Below are 21,129 nucleotides of genomic sequence, written 5' to 3'. Positions count from 1 at the left end.
AAGTAATGAACAACAACCTCGGAAAAGAGCAGCGCTTCGAGATAGATAATAGTGCGCTTCAAGTTGTAGAAGACTATGTCTAGTTAGGCCAGGTAATAACCGTGGAGCCGAACCACGAGATTGAAGTAACTTAAGAATAAGAATGAGGTGGAGCACATTTGGCAAGCACTCTCAAATTATGAAAGGTAGATTGCCACTATCCCTCAAGAGGAAGGTAAATGACAGCTGTATCTTGCCGGTACTTAGCTACGGAGCAGAAACCTGGAGACTTACAAAAAGGGTTCAGCTTAAATTGAGGACGACGCAGCGAGCAGTGGAAAGAAAAATGGTAGGTGTAACCTTAAGAGACAAGAAAAGAGCAGAGTGGATTAGGCAACAAACGGGAGTTAAGGATATCATAGCTGAAATCAAGAAGTAGAAATAGACATGGGCCGGGCATGTAGCGCGTAGACAGGATAACCGCTGGTCGTTAAGGGTAACTAACTGGATTCCAAGAGAAGGCAAACGGGTTAGGGGGAGACAGAAGGTTAGGTGGGCAGATGAGGTTAAGAAGTTTGCGGGTATAAATTGGCAGCAGCAAGCACAGGACCTGGTTAACTGGCGGAACAAGGGAGAGCCCTTTGCCCTGCAGTGGACGTAGTCAGGCTGATGATGATGATGATGATGATGATGATGATGATGATGATGATGATGATGATGAACAAGAAGTCAGCGACGTCGGTTGCACAGCTGGTCGGTAACGCCTGCGTAATAGCGTAGCGTGTAGCGTAGTTTGTATTCACAGCTATTCATTAGTTTCCCAATGTTGATGTGGGAAAGGGACCAAGCAGGTCTAACCCAACACGGCAAAATGGTTCCGCGGGTATGTCGATAGGTTGAAGATGGCCAGCGGGTAGCAATATATTTATCGTAGTTGGTGAGGGGCGTTGTATGCGCCACGACATGCTGACGCCGTCGAGACGAGCGCAAAAAGATGAAAAAGCTGAACCTCATTTAAAACAGCTTTCTATTTGTCTGTGTGATTAAAAGTGGGTACAAACTAAAGCTTAGAAAAAAAGGATTTGTTGCTTGCAAATCTACGTAGCCCGAGTACGGCATAAATACTGGCAGAGTCATTCAATGATACTAGGCATCACTGTGTGCTAAGCAAGTAATGCATCATTGAAGTGTTGTGCATGTTTAGCAGTCTCGTCGTCTAATTCATTCATAGTTTATATGGAATAACTGCTTCATACCTTTACATGCACCTGCTCGAGAAATCCAACTGCATTTTACTCTGCAACAGTGCATGAATGAAGGTAGAGGTAATAAGCGTCAGCTGCAAGGAAAACTGATGCACTGTCAGCGCTTGTTACATTGGCATGTTAATACACTTGCGTGAAGGTCAGACAGTCTGGTTACCGTGTTCTCTATCATTCTGTCTTGGTGAGCTACGTGCTAGTTAGCAATTTGTGCTTTCTCTCAAGCCCTGGTTTTCTCATAATGTTTTTGTCATCTTGAATTTAAGATCACTTCTGGAATTGAGTAGTTCCCACAACATTGCCAAAACAACTTTTATTGTTACTGTGGGGGTGCTAGGGGTGCAGTAGACTACCTGTACTCTGTTAAGAAACTGACCCACATTTACATTTTTGCATTTGTTTCATAATTATTGCATGCACATCACCAAAGAAAATTGAGCTAGTTGACTGAAATTCAACAAGAAAGAAGGTGACGCATCCAGGCACAGATAACAGAAAACAAGAAGACAGTGAAAAAGTGGCTGTCAACTGAAAAGGCACACTGTGCCCTACTAGTGAGCAACCATTCCGTGAAAATGGCGGAAAACACTTTCCTAAGGAAGGCCTCATTGCACTTGAAGATCTGAGCTGTCAGTAGTCCCCTAGATATTCAAGACTAGTGCTAAACCTTTTATCAAACAATTATAGTCTTTTTGACCTTGTGATTGTGATTGTGTGTGATTGTGATTTCTTGAATGCTTAAAAACAGAAAAAGTCCATCAGTTCGTCAAGTTCGAACATAACTGTTGGAAGAAGTAAATAAGAAAAGCGATGTATAAATTTAACCCATGCATCTTTAATTCATGGGCCAAAGAAAGTACATATGGTATTAACATTGCTTCTGCAGCCATAGATGAGCTTTCAGCTAAACTTTCAGCTGCTTCAACATTTTTTCACAAGGATGCCATTACGTCAGAAGGTCAACGTTTTGTATGAACTTGTCATTGTGATGCTGCTGCTTCAGTAAAAAAACACAATCTTTGCAGGTCGTGTCCTGAAAAGTATTATGGGGCAAGGTTGCATGCAAGGTTACTGCATTGTACCTCTTGCGGATGCGCCCAGATAAGTGCAACATTGGGTTGCGTGCTTTTTCCGCTCTATTTGCCGCTCAATTTGGCTCCATAGTCTTGAATTCCCTCATACTGCACAAGTATGATTCCTCGCAATTTGGGTGCCTCCACTGGCAGCGTTGCTGAGAGAAAGCGTGGCATCAGACAACTGCCATCAACAGCTTAACCATATGACATTGATGGTAGGTGTGATCAAGGGGATAGTGAGAGCCAGCAATATGGCTGCATTCACTGGAAAATTGGTGCATATAGCTGGCCTTGTGTCGACCACCACAAGAAGAAAATTAAATGGGTTTAAAGGATATTCTGTGCCATCTATAAGTCACACCTTCGGTCGTGGTTTGTTTGAGTGTAGTCTGTCAGTCCTGCTTTTGCGTAGCATCAATGCTGCTTTCATCGAGTGTAGCACATATAACTATGAGCATAACTTTGTGCACTCCTGCTAAAATAAAAATAGTCCTACATCGGTCAGGATTGCGAAGAGGGCTACAACGTCTGAAGGGTACTTTAATATAAAATGGTGTTTCATTATCATCATCAGTGTAAATATGCCCGCTGCAAGACAAAGGCCTCGTCCCTTTTTAGTTTATGCTTAATAAAAAGAGCAAGAATAGCATAAACAATATACCGATAATATCATTTGGATTGTGACAATATGTGAAATGGTGCAAAATCGTCAGTCTTTCACATCAGAATGCATGATATTGCAACCGTTTTCATAACACACAAATTTGTGTAATCTTTTGAGAAGCTATTAGTCTTTTCAAATATAATGACTATGGTTGCCAGCCACTGAACTGCACTCAAGGTAAGTCTTTATTGATTCCTAAAAAACTGATTGGTATGTGGGGTTTAACGTCCCACCCTAAATTGTCCTGGCTTTAGTGGCGTGCTTCATGCAGCCGGTATGTGGACCCTTGTATTCCACTCCGTGATATCAACCCTAGTAATGAGACCTGTTACAGCAAAAGTCCCCTTAAAATCAATTGTTCATCGTCAATGTGCTTTTTAATGCTTCAGAGAAAAGAGCAGAACTTTCAGCATCACAAGAGGTAACTGAAAAGGGATCGGAGGTTATGTTGAAGCAGTTTAACCTGAAACAAAGGTTGAGTGGAATCCACAAGGAGGGCTTGAAGAGGATTGTTTCTGAGCACAAAGACGTGTTTTTGGACCACCGTGAAAAAGAGACGGTGATTAATCGCGATATTGCCACGCTCCTTCCTCAAGTTTTCTTAACACCCCGTTACACTACACGCGATTCTCAGCGCAAATCGCGCCTACAGTGTTCCTGTACGAGAAGCTTCAGGGCTGCCGTGGATCATTTTGTTGAGATTACGCCCACCTCGTTAGCATTCTAGATTATTCTGGAATTTACGTCGCCGCTAGCGATAACGCTAGAATGTTCGATGGCGAGTGTATAAACGCGGACACGCTTCGCCGCTTGTCAGTTGATTGAAGACCGATACTCAGTTCACCAACATCAGTGCCAGTGTCTTGATGGTATCTCAGTTTCTATTTTGGTGGCCACAAGTTTGGCAGAAGAAACAGTTGGATCTTCCACCTACTGTGCGCTACCTTCATCGTTGTCATGACCCCGTGACATCTGGTGGAGGTGCTTACTGATCTATGTACCACACGGCCCCTTCTAGCCAAGAGCCAAGTCAACGTAGGAGAGAATGCACCGACGCCAACAACGACCAGTTAGTCAGCCATAAGCAACAAGGTGTACCAACGGAGTACTGGCCACTGGAGTACCAACAAGACTGGCACGTCCACCGTGACGACCACTGCAGCAACTATGACTGCCGCTGCGCCACTGCCGGCGGGTATTGTGATGCACCCACCCCGAGTGCAACCGAGATTGCATGGCGCACCCAATAAAGACCCGGAAACCGGGCTCGAGGCATATGACCTAGTCAACTCCTCAGATAGCTGAGACACCGAAGAAAAACTAAGCCACGTATAATTCTACGTAGAAGATGCCGCAACCGGGAGTGTACGCTGCGAAGCTGGGACGTATTTCGGAAGACGTTTCTCCGCACATTCACGAGCATCGTCCGCAAGGAACGTGCTGCGAATATCTTGGAGACGCGTGGGCAACTCTCCTACGAGAACTTCCGAATCTTCGTCGAGGAGATGACCTGGTTGTTCCACCACGGTGGCTCCACCACGCCGATGACAAGTTCGCATTCTTTATGCGAGTCGCTAAAGAAGAGTTGTTTGCGGGGCTTGTGCGCAACCCACCGAAGACGGTTGATGACTTCCTCACGGTGGTCCCACAATCTAGAAGGCACTGGAAATGCGTACAAGGCAGCATGACCACCACTATTCAGGAGCGCACTGCTCCGAGGCTCATGCCCTCAGCAACGATGACTTGAACGAGACAATCCGAGCGATTGTGCGGAAGAGCTGCGCAAGCGAACACCTGCGCCACAGCCTCAAGTTAATTAGATCGCCGACATTGTGCGTGAATAAGTTCGGCAATTGCTTGTAATGTACGAAGCTTCGCAGCCTCAGGCGCAAGCGATGAGCTACGCTGCTGAAACCTGATGCTACGCTTCCCGTTCACGCCCACGTCAAGAAGCCGCACTGTAACAGTTTCGCCGTCAACCACCGCCGCTGCCGACGCCATAGCACCCATCCGCTGGTCAGCGCCACGCTCAGAGCAAAACTAACGTGTGGCGTGCCCCCGACTACCGACCTCTCTTCTACCACTGCGGAGAAGCTCGCCATACCTTCCACGCATGCCAGTACTGTCAGATTGGACAGAGTGGTTTTGCCGCAGATGTGCTACGTCCACAGCCAGAGGAAAGACCCCGTGACATCGCCGCCTACTTTGTAGCAGCGCAGTGGACACCCCGAGAATCTTCTCGTTCGCCGTCACCTGGCAACTACATGTCGCATCACCACCGCCCGTACACTGGCACAACCTAGGGCCGGTCTCCTAGCTGTTATCCGGTAAACTAAGGCCAGCGACGGCTGGAGGTGCGGTTACTGTACGACAAACTGCCGAAGATAATCCTTCTCCGACGACGACGACGCCACGATGAAAACTCAAGAACCCGCCACAACACAAATGTTGCCCTGATAAGAAAACTTCCGAGCCAGGTGACAACTTGAGGACGCAAACTCGAAGCAGCGGGACAAATCGTCATAGCCGACATCCGACGCCGCAATCTAACCACAACGCGAGGAGACGAAATAGCGACTTCGACGTCCTCATCGACAGCCACAGCATCACAGCTCTTGTCAACCCCGGAGCTGACTATTCTGTCATAAGTGGGACATTCACCGCGAAGTTAAAAAAAGGTAGGACAACTTGGCAAAGCCCTGAAATCCATACAGTGGGAAACCACTCAGGGAAGCCACCAGCGGGAAGCCACCGACAGAGTCTGCACAGCCAGAGTCACCACTCACCGTAAGATTTATCCTGCAAGCTTCGTCATGCTGCAACATTGCTCGAGAGATGGCATGCTTAGTAAGAACTTCTTAAGCCTTGAAAAATTGAATTGCTGCACAAACTTGAAGAAAAAAACAAGAGATACAGGAAAGAGTGCAGGAAACTGCACTCTTTCCTGTATCTCTTGTTTTTTTCTTCAAGTTTGTGCAGCAATTCAATTTTTCAAGTATGAACCAACTAGTCTGCAAAAAAGTATTGCTTCTTAAGCCTCCATGGTGCCTTCATCGACCTGAGAACAACGTCCATAACATTATCCACAGAAAAAGCACTGCCACCGCATACGTCGACAGAACTGTACATGGTGAATGTGCTGAAAGACCAAGTCACCATTCCTCCTCGCTTCAGCGTCAGCATTTCCGTCAGCACTCAAAAATTGACATATATTCAAGGCCTCGTTGAAGACAATCAACACCTCTTGATCAACCGCGAAATTTGCGTCGCAAGAAAAATGACTGAACTGCGAGGAGTTAACGCAGAAGTGATTGATCTATATGTGGGGTTTAACGTCCCAAAACTACCATATTAAAATTACGAGAGAGGCCGTGGTGGAGGGCTCAGGAGACTTTGACCTACTGGGGTTCTTTAACATGCACTCAAATCAGAGCACATGGGCCTGTAGCGTTTCCGCCCGCATCGGAATTGCAGCCGCCGCTGCCGGGATTCAATCCTGTGACCTGCGAGTTAGCAGGGGAGTACCCTAGCCATTAGACCACGACAGCGGGGAAATGCAGAATTAATGCTCACGCGCTTCTGCAACGAGTACAAGCATGTGAGCAAATATACTACAGTTGCCTACATCGAAGAGATACTGGAAGCCAAGAACACTTTCACCCTCACTGGTACCGCCAAATCTACTCCGACGACTGAAACCTTTATACCGGCATTCGACGTTAATCCGAGCCTTCCAACGCATAAACGAGAGCAGGTTGAAAACCTGCTCTTGAAACAGAAGAAATGCTTTTCGTCGTCATTGAGAATTCTACAGACCCCTGTCGCGAAACATTGAATTGTAAGAGAACAAAGGGCCAGGCCGCTAAGCCAGAGTCCGTGCAGAGCTTTGATGCGATAACGCAAGGCCATTAAAAAACAAGTCGACAAAATGCTCCGCGACGACATTATCCAGCCTTCAAAGAGTCCATGGGCATCACCTGTGGTGTCAGCGAAAAAAAAGAATGGAACAAGACGCTTCTGCGATGAATATCGCCCACTCAACAAGATAACAAAGAAGGACGTATACCTTCTCCCCCGAATAGACGACGCCCTTGATCGACCCCACAGCGTCAAATACTTTTCATCGACGGACCTCAAGACAGGCTATTGGGTGATTGACGTAGACGAGAAAGACCAAGAAAAGTCTACGTTTAAAACACCAGAAAGTCTTTTCAAGGTCAAGTTTATGCTCTTTGGCTTTTGCTCGGAACCTGCGACTTTTCAACACGTTCTGAACACAGTGCTTGCAGGAATAAAGTGCCAGACTTGTTTCTTTTCAGATGACGCTTTTGTAATAAAGTGCTTTTCTAATGTTTTCCTTGAAATAGTGTGACAAGACCATGCTAAATTTTGTTGTGTTATGGTTTATTTACAAGAGTGGAAACTTGGGCTAGTTGGTGCGTAGTCATATTTGCAAGATGTTTCAGCGCGCGAACAAAGGAAAAAGGACAGCGCTCTTTCTGTCTACCCTGTCCTTTTTCCTTTGTTCGCGCGCTGAAACATCTTGCAAATATGGTTTATTTATTGGGTTATTTGTTTATTTCTGTGTGTTATTTGTTGCGTTAAGTATTTATTTCTGAAAACATATGCGACAGATTGAGCGGCCTGCGTGCCAAACTTTATTACGGAGCAGAGGCCCCATGTCAGGCTATATAGCCTTTAGCGTCTGCTCCCAATCCTGTAAGAATTTCAGGACAAATAAACTTCAATTCAATTGAATTCAAGTTGGGGCGAAATTCTGTGTTAACCATGGCGTTGGCTTAGCGCTCCCGTCCTGAGTGGTCTCTAGGGGCCAACATTTTGTTCTATTCTATTTCATTGCGTTGTTGGACATGTAAAATTTTGAGTTTTGATTTTAGGAGTTTTGTGTCCCACATGTGCTTCTTGATGTATAGAGAACCAAACTCTGAGATACACGTAGGGACGTATGTAGTACGCTATACTGCGTCTGGTGTTCTGTGGGATAACCGATGGCACTTGCTTGTGTCGTGTGTTGCCTGTTGTCGAACCGTTCTTGACAAGATGCAAAACCATCAGCAAGTGCAGCAACAAGATATCACCAGAAGAGATGAGTGAAGGTAGTCGACAAGATTTCGTGACAAGCCAGTGGAGCTGGGACTATTCTTCAAAATATGATCTCACAAACCTGAGCCTGGAGCCACATCCTCCCGAAGGCACTGCAGGCGAACCTGGATGAACCTGGCGAACAAGTGCGCCCGACATCCGAGCCACGTGTAAGCAGCTCTTCTTTCCGGTGCATTGTCTGGTGGCGAAATGCTGTTACGCCTTGGATTCCAAACCAAACTTTATCGAATCTGCTAGTGCACCCAGCGCCAAAACCAGCAAGTGAGCCAGGCTGACACACCAACCGGCAACGGGTTGTTCTACGCAACGCGCAGCAAGCTCTCTCCACCCACGGGTCCGATACCAGCCCGATAATGCAATCAACGGCATCTAGTCCCGTGTGTCTTAGGCAACGCGTCCCAAGCCCCTCGCCTATGGGTGCAATCCAGCCCGCGATCAGCTGTGGTTCCAGAATGGAGGATGCTAGCGCAATGTCTCCACGACCTGTAAAGAACCAAGCGGCGTGACGAAAAGCAGAGTCTGAGAGCGTCTTAACAAGTCCCGCCTCATTGTCGCACCTGAGTGTTAGCTCCCTAAGCTGTCGGACCCAGTGCCGAAATTTTAACGCCTCTGTTTATGATGGACATAAGTGTTGCCCCAATTCACAGTCGCCTTGTCCACTCCGTCTCTCAGTATTGCACAGATCCAGCCGTGAGCTGAAAAACACGCGTAACCCAACAGGGGTGACAGCGGTTGGATGCCGAACAACATATACCAATTTGGTATCGCGTGACGTCAAAGACGACGAAGCAAAATGACACGCCAAAACATGATAATAATGACATGCGTGTCATGTGAAGCATGCTTACATGCCGTTTCGTTAGCTTCACATATACCAAACGGCGTATTACGTGACGTGAATTGATGACGAAGAGAAATGTAAGGTGCAAACATGATTATCATGATATGGAAGTTATGCACGGGATAATTTACGACAGCCGCGCAGCGTTGTGCTGAGTTTAAAGCGACATATCAACATTTCTGCTTCGTGCTTCGCATATGATCTATTCCTATTGTACATGGGATCTGTCTTTTTTTTTGTCAAGGCCTTCACACCGCGAGATGGCGGCCCTAGCCCAAGCAAGTGTCTCCCTGATAGCGCCCATCCAAAGGAAAAAAGCCCATCGACGTGCGCCTGCCTCACCTCGATGTAGTGACCCCTTCTTCAATTACGCGCGACCCGAGAAACATTGCCACATGTTTTACAAGAGAGTCAGGACGTCCTTTACTTTTTCCTCTAGATACCACCAGGATACTGGTGGGTGCTGCGCATGGGGTCGGCAGTTTCAGGTATTGTGTGGTGCCATTTGCTGTAATGTTAAAGGCTGACAAACAGGCAAATGTACAGACAGACACACAGACCAAAATTCCGCCCCACTTCATCAGGGCGTAGGATGGCGACCTTAGAGCAATTTCTACATCCATTATGTGGTGCTTACGTTGCTATCATGTCACTTTCTTTGATGATAAGGTTTTTAACATTTACAGATAACAGAATTGTTAGTTTATTATATTTGGAATGGGCGCTAGTCGTATCAATATTTTCTTGTAGGTGTTCAGGCTTGCGTGTAATATAATTTGCCACCACCACCAAAACCAGTGTCCCTGGCACGTGCTTATTAACATTATTACTGTAATTCTAGTACTTTTATTATAAACTTGGCTACCATTTTCTTTGAAAACGTATATATTTTGGTACTAGGGACGTAGTAAATTGTTTACACTCATTGGAATTGTATTATCGAGATTTCAATCTCCATAAATACGCCAATATCAAAGGTCTAACCCAAACTCATTTGAAAGAAAAAAAGTGGGTGCCTATATCGTGATACAATTCCTCGTTTCTTACTTCCGAAATGGTCGTTAGTTGTGTATAATCTGTTTAAACATTCTGCATAATGCACACAGGCGCAGCTCGTTACACGAGGCAACAAATGATACAAAAATTATCAATCGCGTAATGACCACGTATGCACAATCACGCGAAAATACGATAAATACACTCAGTACAGTGTATTGTTGGCCATTATTTCTTCAGCGTATACAATTCTCTGTGCTCCAGAAAATCACCTGCTTGGTAAATGTCACTTCACGAGTCAGTGAAATCTCGTGGCGTTTATTACAATAGAAAGCATGCACATTAAACAGCGCCTCCACGTTCTGATCAATAACAGATGGTGCAATGTACTCATGTGTATGATAACTATTTTCACTTGCAGCATAACGACGTCTAGCAGCTTGTGCATCTATACATCTTTGTGAGCTCTTCTTTGCTGAAAGAGAGAGAGAGAGAAATAAGCAGTGCTATGCGTGTGTGCTTCGTTCCTGTCGGAGTTGTATTTTGAGTTGTAAAACTCAGCTCAAGTTGAATGAAAAAACTTTGCCCAACCCTTAATTAAGCCTTCATTGTGAAAAAAAAACCTTGGCCCTTCATAATCTCCAGGTCCGGTAGATGAAGTTGCGGGGAGAGCTTCAAAGTTGAGCTTCTCTTTGTGCAGCATTTTCTGCTTTATTCCTCACCCTTTTGCAAGCTGCCACCATCGCTCCTAGCTACCCTAAGCAAGGTTGATCATGTTGATTGTAGAAGAAGGCGGAAACCTTTATGAGTGCTTCCAGTATGGCAAAACGGAAACATTAAAAAGATTCGTTTCACCACAGGCTCCACCGAGCAGCGGAAATGCAATTCGTTTACGACGATTAGCAGTTATTTTCCTGAAGAAGAAAATGCTATGACTGGTTCGTAAAAAGTTCGCGAATCCGTAATTTCATGGTCAATGATTAAGTTTCAGGTCAATCACAGCAGAATAAAAGCAAAAATGACTGATGAAATGTTATATCGCTATTGTTCAGCAATAACAGCACTAGTCAGGCTCTGCAATGATACAGCACAAGCGGTAAGCGCTGCATATGCGACCTAAACAGCGAAGAGCCTACAAAAAATAGCCCCGTATTTGCATACTACACTGCATATTGTCATTGAAAGACGATAGTCTTGCGTCTGTAGAGAGTGAAAAACACGTTTATTTGATGTTATGCACAATAAAATCACTGAGTGGTATTTTGGAGGCGCTGCATTAGAGTGCCTCGAGCGTGTAGCGAAGGCGAACGAGCGCATCAAATCATGTCACAAGTGAGACATGGGCGATATCTGGCGATTATTGTAGAAAACGAAGCGCGCGGCTTGCGCACCCGTCTTGGAGTTGATAAGATGTAGAACGCAAGGCGACGGTTAGGTGCCACCACCATGTCGTCTTAGCAAAGCGTTGGAAACACTTGCCTTTTCGCGGAAGCGTTGCATCGTCATCACAGTGTGATTCCTTGGAACTACGCCTTTTTCAGTAAAATGTCACATATACAGCATATTGACGTGTTAGAGTGCCTGAATATGCGGAATGTTTTATTTTTAATGAACAATCGCAAAATTAGGAACACTAAATCTTGAGCAATACTGGTGGGTGCTGCGCATGGGGTCGGCAGTTTCAGGTATCGTGTGGTGCCATTTGCTGTATTGTTGAAGGCTGACAAACAGGCAAATGTACAGACAGACACACAGACCAAAATGTTTGAGTCGAAGGTCTCCAAGAAGGACTATCGTCCTTAGAATCATCACAGCAGAAGTGTTGGAAAAATGTCATTATGTATAACACTACCGTTCAACCTTCTCGTTCTTTCTTAACCATAAAAATGAGTGATTACTGTGGTGAATAAAAAATTGTCAATCTCACGTACATAGAGTATCAATAATATGCGAAGCATGAATGAGAAAGGTTGATATGTGACTTTAAAATCAGCACAACATTACGAAGTGGCCGCAAGTTATGCTGTGCATAGTTTCCAAGTTATTATCATGTTTGAACGTGTCATTCACCTTCGTCATCTATTAACGTCAAATATTACCAAATTTGGTATACAGTATGTGGAGCTGGCGAAACAATAGCACACACGCTATGAGCATACTTTGTATTAATGTTTTATATGATACGCAGGTCATGATTCTGAAGCTTAAACGTGTCATTTAGGTTCGTGTTCCATTGAAGTGACGTAATGTTAATTTGGTATATGTGAAGCTGGCGAAGGGGCCCTGAGCGTTTCCTGAGCGGGGCATGCCGTCCTGTTCTTACATGACACGCATGTCATAAATATCTTGTTTGCACCAGTCATATACCCTGGTCGTTCATTCACGTGACGTAATGCAAAATTTGGTGTAATGAAGCTAGGAAAATGGCCGAGAGCGTGGTATCCGGGTTACTTGTAGTGATGTTCTTACATGATACGAATGCCATGATAATCATGTTTGTACCAGTCAAAAACCTTAGTCCTCCGTTCACGTCACGTGACACCAAATTGGGTTTCTGGAAATCTAGCGAAACAACCGCCAGCACGCTATGAGCACAGCATGTAGTCATGCTTTGCATGAACCGCATGCCTTTATTGTTATGTTTGCACCACTGATGTACCTTCATCATCTATTCACGTCTGGTCATGCCAAATTTTGTATATGTGAAGCTAGCGAAACGAGCGGGAGAGCACCATGAGCGTGGCATGTAGTCATAATTGACATGACATGGATATCACTATTTCCATGTTAGGCTCTTTTACCTATGTTCGCCATGCAGTCATGCCACACCATACTAATTTTTAACTCGTCATGTAAACGAAAACACCACAAAAGCAGCAATAACATAAAATTTAGGGCATGGCATACATGTTATGATTTTCATGTTACGACTATTTATTTATGCTTGTCATACAGTCATTGTATGCCATACAAATTTCAGTGTCGATAGCCTTATCAAAACAGCCAGTAGAGCTAAATGTGGTACGTGCCTAGATTGATAGATAGACAGATAGATAGATAGATAGATAGATAGATAGATAGATAGACAGACAGACAGACAGACAGACAGACAGACAGACAGACTGACAGATAGATAGATAGATAGATAGATAGATAGATAGATAGATAGATAGATAGATACCATAAAAGTTGCAACGTTCGCTAAGAAATGCTGCGTGTTTAAAAATTTCGCCTTAGTTTTTCGGTTTGCCGACCAATCTGTAGAAAATGGGATGGGTGGGCTCAGCCCCCGCTAACTTTTCTCAGTAAATGTACTTGCATCTCTTTTGCTGCCCCCTCCACCTCCGGCTGATACGCCTATGTCGAAGGAAAGCGTCAGACACGGCGGACGTCAGCGGCCACGTGAAACGTGTAGCTACGACTCGTGGACTGCATCCTGGGGCGTCGACACTTGGAGAAAGAGAGAGGTTCGAATGCCGTCGGATCTACATGCTTCTCTTTCTCCTTTTGCCTCCCAATAAAGAGAGAGAAAACATTTTATTAGGTATACATTAGTACAGCTCTTTGGTGCGTAAGGGACACAGGAAAGCTAGAAAGGGAAGAAATAATTTTGTGGCGCACTACATCATGACCTGGAATAGTTTAAGTAAGCTGCCACAACCCGGGGAAGAGTCGAGGCAGTTGTCAGGGTAGAATCTATGCATGGATATGACGCTGGAGAACGTATGCGTTTGGATTTGGCGAAGTTCATCTGCTGTCTTTCGCGAGAACGACAATGAGGGTGATGCATGGTGCGTCTAACTCTAGTGTAATAAGCCAATATGTGTCGGTATGTGAGTTTGTGGTCCACTTGATCTGGGCCCTTGGCCTCGCTATGCCGGGGCTTGGTGGGTAAGTCCAAAAATCATAACGCTGATGCATTCTCGCACGAGCACTGGCATCCTCGGAATCATTTTTCTCTTGGATCACATCACAAGGGAGCACTGCAGATTTTAGCGCGCACAGTACATTTATTTGGTCTTAATGATTTGTTCATGTGCGAAGCAATTCCTAGTCGCTTGATGTCGCACTTCGGCGTCGGCGGCGTCTAAGCCCTTATGCTCGTGTCCGGGCCCAGAAATACAACCGCGAAATTGTCGCTTCCTTCTCCCTCTATCGCCTCGGAAGGCCGACGTGTGCAGCACCTGCTAGGAAAAAAGTCACAGCGTATCCAAGGAGGGATTGATGATGAGTGGGACGGAGCATTCGTTGGTCCGTCCGTGCTTCTTTCCGTGCGACCGTTAGTGCGTTCGTCCCTCTATGCGTCCCTCCGTGCGTCAAGCAGTCCGTCCATTCATGCGCCCGTGCGTCTGTCTGTCTGTCTGCCTATCTGTCTATCAGTCCGTGCGTGCATCTATCTGTCTGTCCATCCGTCCATCCATCTACTGAACACTTAGAGTACCGCCATCTCGCGGACAATCTAAAACTTAACAAGAGGTGGCTGCTACTACTACTACGACGACGCAGGACATACGACCCACGGCGTAAAGTGCTTCGCTCCTAAATAAACGACTGCTCACTCTGTGCAAACGTTCACTGGCCACGACGCATATGTAGGCACTGCATCACACGTTAGGAATTCAGTCAAGGTCGTCTTTACTTAGCTTTCACCTGACGTTAAAGGCAACGCTTCCCCTTCATTCAATAAATAATAATAATGAGGACGAAATAACAATTAAACATTCTCTAATCAGGCCCAGTGACGCAACAATAACGTAATATCCTAACCACTCTGCGACCCAATTACTCGAGTTCTCCACGTCTGAAGATGCGGTCAGCAGTATTTTTATTTATCCGCACCTGCCACCACGTCGCGCTCCGCCACGGTGGTCTAGTGGCTAAGGTACTCGGCTGCTGACCCACAGGTCGCGGGATCAAATCCCGGCTGTGGCGGCTGCATTTCTGATGGAGGCGGAAATGTTGTAGACCCGTGTACTAAAATTTGGGTGCACGTTGAAGAACCCCAGGTGGTCAAAATTTCCGGAGGCTTCCACTACAGCGTCTCTCATAATCATATGGTGGTTTTGGGACGTTAAACCTCACAAATCAATCAAATCAAACACCACGTCAATGCTTTTTGCGAAGGCGAAGTTTGAGCCCAGCGTCATATCAACATTGTCGAGCAATCCTGCGGCACGTCATGCGGCACCCATCATCATCAGCAGCAGCAGCACACGTACATGGCAGACCCGAGCTTGGCACAGCTTGTCTCGTCCGCCCTCTGCAGGGCTTGTGATTTTCTCACAGAGGTGTACGGATTTCGAAACTGACAGTGCGGAGTGGAACTTTGAGTGCTGCGACATTGGCGTCTCTAACGCTAGAAAAGAAGGTTGCTCTAAATAAAGAAGTGAAGAAATGAGTAGAGCATCGTGCCGGAATTCTCCATCCCTTTTTGTGTACTTTCGACATTCCTGGAAAAAAAACCACACCATATCCACGGAGTGATTGATGATTAGAGGGGCTCAGCGTCCGTCCGTCCATTCGTACATGTCTCCATCCGTCCGTGCATGAGTCCATGCGTCTGATAGCATTTGAGAATAAAGACGGCGCGCGAGTAACACCGACGACACGCGAGCCAAGGAAGCCGAGCAGAGGCGTCTTCAACGCGCCCGCCACTCTGCTCCGTCCATGCCCCATCAACGATCCGCCACATACAGCGACTATATACGAGACTGAGAAAGGCACTGGTTCACGCACTCAGGCGAAGTGCGCGCAGCAGCCTATCGGAGAATAGTGGCACTTCAGAGATTAGTGACAGAGTAACACCATCAAGAAAGTAAGATGCGAAATGGTCATTCATTTTTCTTTCTGGTCTGTTCTTCTCTCGCTTACGCGTGACTAGTGAGAAGGGTATACTATGAGGAGCTCCACACCTAAACAAGCAGAAGTTGCTAGATGAATTTTCGCACAGCTTTTCCATGTTGTGGGAGCGTGTTCGAAGCTCCAACTTCGCGGAAGTGTAAGCCGCGTTGATGGTGTGGCTGCTAAAGGCCGGAGCGGCCAACTTTCTCGTTACAACAGCGTTAATGATAGAAGATCAGATGCTCCAGCTTTTCAAATGAGGCACACGCACTTTAACAGAAGCAGCAGCTGGTTTAATCATTTCAAAAAAAGGAACAGTGAATATGAGGGACAGTGAGCTGTAGTATACAAGCTATTTACAAAGGTAATTGCTAACAGAGTAAGAAAACATTAAAATTCAATGAACCAAAAAACAAGCAGAATTTCGAGCAAGCTACTCAACAATTGACCACATCTATACTATCAATCAGGTAATAGAGAGATGCTCAGAATATAACCAACCACTCACATAACCTTTATCGATTACGAGAAGGCGTTTGATTCAGTAGAAATATCAGCCGTCATGCAGACACTGCGGAATCAGGGTGTAGATGAAATATATATCAACATTCTGGAAGAAATCTACAAGGGATCAACTGCTACCATAGTGCTTCATAAAGAAAACAACACAATACCAATCAAGAAGGGTGTAAGGCAGGAGGACAAAATCTACCCAATGCTATTTACCACGTGCTTACAGGAGGTATTCAGAAGCCTAGAATCGGAACAGTTAGGGATAAGAGCTACTGGAGAGTTCCTTAGTAACCTGCGCTTCGCCGATGACATTGCATTGCTAAGTAACTCAGGGGACGAATTGGAACTCATGATTATGGAGAGAGACAAGGAGAGCAGAAAGGTGGGTCTTAAAATTATTCTGCAGAAAACAAAAGTAATGTACAACAACCTCGGAAAAGAGCAGCGCTTCGAGATAGGTAATAGTGCACTTCAAGTTGTAAAAGACTATGTGTACTTAGGGCAGGTTATACCCGCAGAGCTGAACCATGAGATTCAAGTAACTAGAAGAATAAGAATGGGGTGAAGCACATTCGACAAGCACTCTCAAATTATGACAGGTAGATTGCCACTATCCCTGAAGAGGAAGGTATATAAAAGATGTATCTTGCCGGTACTTAGCTACGGAGCAGAAACCTGGAGACTTACAAAAAGCATTCAGCTTAAATTGAGGACGACGCAGCGAGCAATGGAAAGAAAAATGGTAGGTGTAACATTAAGGGACAAGAAGAGAGCTGAGTGGATTAGGGGAGAAACGGTGGTTAAGGATATCATAGTTGAAATAAAGAGGAAATGGACATAGGCCGGGCATGTAGCGCGTAGACAGGATAACCGCTGGTCATTAAGGGTAACAAACTGGATTACCAAAAAGAGCGGGTTAGGGGGAGACAGAAGGTTAGGTGGGCAGATGAGATTAACAAGTTTGCGGGTATAAATTGGCAGCAGCAAGCACAGGACCGGGTTAACTGGCGGAACATGGGAGAGGCCTTTGTCCTGCAGTGAACCTAGTTGGGCTGATGATGATGATGACGATGATGATGTTGATGATGATGAACTGTCAAAGTCTTTGCATAGTAAGAGCGGCACTATCGATGCAACCACTTTTTTTGAAAATTTTGTCGAGATGCATCATTGCACAGAAGGGTGAAACAGGCTTAGGAGTGAAGGGATCGAAGCACATATTGTCGCGGTACAACGCAAACAAAGCACAAATGTGCCTTGAGGCAGCGAAAGCAGCGTGTTTTCAACAGCTGAGCCACAAGATTGTCTTCTTTGTTCTCGAGTCAAGCCAGAGGCCCACTACCTGGTGCCCGCTAAATCCCCTCATCATCGTTGTCGTTCACACGCAGACACGGGTCATTTGCCTCCCTCTCAAAGAGCATCGACCCGATGCAAAATCAATAAAGCAGTTCTTTTTTTACAGAAAAGTCTCACGCAATCACTCGCTGACGTAAGGCTTCATGCGAACTACGTGAATGAGGTCAGGATGGTGCTGGCGACGCTTGGTACTACACCAACTGTCGAGAACAACTTCCTAAGTGACCTCACTCAGTTGTCGCAGCACTGGGTATGACCCAACGTATATTCTTAGAAGCTTTTCGGAAAGTCCTCGTTTCCGTATGGGCGTCCAAACCCATACTTTGTCGCCAGTTTGATAGACGACTGTTCTGCGGTGACCATTGTAGCGGCCTGCATCGTACTCTTGCTGCTGGCGGATCCGTAAACGTGCAAGTTGCCTAGCTTCTTCCACGCGTTCCGTGAACGTGTTGGCGTATGGGTCGATGTCGTCCCCTTCGTGCGGTAGCATCGCATCTAACATAGTTCGCACTTCTCGTCCATGAACGAGGCTGAACGGGGTCAGGCGGGTCGTTTCTTGCTTGGCCGTGTTGTACGCAAACGTTATATACGGCAAGATTTCATCCTAATTTTTGTGTTCAACGTCTACGTACGTCGAAAGCACGTCTTCAATGGTTTTGTTTAGAAGCTCTGTCCACCCGTTCGTTTGTGGGTGGTAGGCGGTGGTCTTACGATACGCTGTTCCACTCAGCATGAGCACGTGATCCAAAAGGGCTGCCATAAATGCGGCTCCTCAGTCTGTGATCCCGACGGTTCATGCGCCATGCCTCAGTACAATATTCTCGATGAAAAATCTTGCCACCTCCGCTGCTGTACCTCTCTGAATAGCCTTTGTCTCGGCATAATGGGTCAGATAATCTGTCGCGACGATAACCCAGCGGTTCCCTGCAGTAGAAGTAGGTAGTGAGCCCGAAATGTCCATGCCGATCTGGTAGAGTGGAGCTGTTGGGACCTGCACGGGTTACAGCTTAGTTGGTGGTGACTTGCGTCGCTGGCAGTCGAGACAGGTACGGACGTGGTGCTTTGCGGCTGTGGTTAGTCTCAGCCAGTAATACCTTTGCTGTATTCTGGCCAACGTTCTCGTGTAACCCAAATGGCCAGAGCTTACGTCGTTGTGGCATGCTTTGAGTACCTCGGTACGAAAGGCTGCTGGGATGACGAGCGGATAGGCGGATCCCGTCGGTGAAACGTTTCTTTTGTAGAGTACTACGTCCCGTAAACAAAACGGTGACAACACTTTCGAAAACTCTTGGCGCCTTCTGAGATCTGCCATCCAAGTAGGTAACTAGGCCAAGCAACTCAGCGTCGTCACGTTATTGCTGCGCAATGGCGGTCGTGTCGAGGACACCGAGAAATGCCGTTTCCTTCTCTTTAGGTAGGGCTTTCGACTCAATGGGTGAACGAAACAGACAGTCAGCGCCCGTATATCGCTTTGCCTGATTTATGTACGACTACCATATCAAATTCTTGCAGCCTGAGACTCCAACGCACTAATCGCCCAGTAGGGTCCCAGCACAGTGAGTGGTGGTGTCTAATTACTTTGAAGGGGTGACCATATAAATATGGGCGAAATTTTAAAACCACCCATACCACGGCGAGACATTCCTTCTCAGTTGTGGATTCATTTTTCCAGGATCGGGCCGAATGCCTGCGTTACTGACGACGTGACCGAGGAACTGAAGTTCGTGAAAACAGAAATGACACTTTTCTGGTTTCAATGTTAGGCCCGCAGATCGTAGGGCACGTAAAACAACTTCCAGCCTTTTGAGGTGCTCGTTAAAAGTGGTTGAAAACACTACAATGTCGTCCAGATAGACTAGGCACGTCTTCCACTTCAATACCGAAGGTATCGTGTCCATAAGCCTTTGAAAAGTCGCGGGCGTGGAGCCCAAATCGAAAGGCAAGACTATAAATTCGTATAAATATTATTAGTACTTTGCACGGCAAATGGCACAGGGGAAGAAAAGCTCCCCATACAGGTAAATCGGCAAGCTCTGAAGTCTAGGTGTTTTAGAAATGCATTACTGCAGAACAGCATTATCTATCACGCTACCAGACCAGCGTGGGTGACGGAAGCTCCTTTCCAAGAGTACGTTCACCTTGATAATCAAAAAATATTCAAGAAAAATGGCAGATCCCGCGTACAGTGCGAATCGATGATATGCGAAGCACGAATGAGAAATAATGACATGTCACTTTAAATCGGAACAACGTTACGAGGCGGAGGTAAATAATATCGTTCATGACTTCCGTGTGATGATTATTACATTTGAATGTGTCGTCATCTATTTACATCACGTGGTACCAAATTTAGTATATGTAGAGATAGCGAAACGAGCTCGAGCACGCTATGAGCGTAATACGTTGTCATGCTCTCACATGACACGCGTGTCTGGATTATCATGTTTGCACCAGCCATATACTTTTGTCATTCATTGACGCCACGCAACACAAAATTTGGTATTTGTGGAGCTAGCAAACCAGCCGTGAGCGCGTCGTTAAGGGCCCAATATATACAAGTGTGGCGGTGACGCGTGCGCATGCTGGGCACAGTGACGCTACGTTAGCAAAACGCGCTCACTCTATTGTCTGACGCCAGGTGCAACTGGCGCAACCAGCATCCGTCGGCGTGGCCCGACAGCAACTGGCGTGAAATGCGACATGCTGCAATTCGCACCGATGTGTTACCCAGACAACACTGCGTCTCCCTCTTTTCGTGACCAAGGGACGCCGCACGCACATGCATCAAAGCAACGCGGCGCGGCGTGCGCCTGCGAGTATATTTGGCGTGGCAACGCCGGTTTGATCCGACGAAATGAACTCCCGTGAGCACGTGTATTGTGTAATGTCGAAATGTATTGGCGCCTTGACTGTGGCGTGTAGTCATGTTGTTACGTGACACCCATCTCATGTTTATTATGTTTGCAGCAGTATCATACCTTCGTCATTCCTTTACCTACCGCAATACCAAATTTGGTATAAGTGACACTAGCGAAACATACGCGAGCACATCTTGAGCTTGGCATGTAGTCATATTGTTACATGACACGCATGTCATGATTTTCTTGCTAGGGTTTGTCGCTTGTGTTCGCGATGCAGTCATTTTATACCATACCAATTTAGCAACATGCCATGCGAACGAAACCACCGCAAGAGCTGCAGGATCATGAAATGTAAATCATGACATTATAGACATAGAAGAGTGAAACTTTGGGCTAGTTGGTATTGCATGATGAAGAACGTACAGCGCGAACACAAGACGGGAATACTAAAGAGGGGACACAGACAAGCGCTGACTAGCAACTGAATTTTTATTAACACAGAAGCGGAAAATATATACGGAAAAAACAACAGAAACAAGAAAACTGAAAAAATTTACAGCATGACAAAGATTCTTCCATGTTATTGTTACACGCGCTCTTCTAGAAAAGATAATTC

This window comes from Rhipicephalus microplus, unplaced genomic scaffold (assembly GCF_043290135.1).
Source record: "Rhipicephalus microplus isolate Deutch F79 unplaced genomic scaffold, USDA_Rmic scaffold_12, whole genome shotgun sequence".
NCBI classification, from domain to species: Eukaryota; Metazoa; Arthropoda; class Arachnida; order Ixodida; family Ixodidae; genus Rhipicephalus; species Rhipicephalus microplus.
This window is presented reverse-complemented; position numbering follows the sequence as displayed.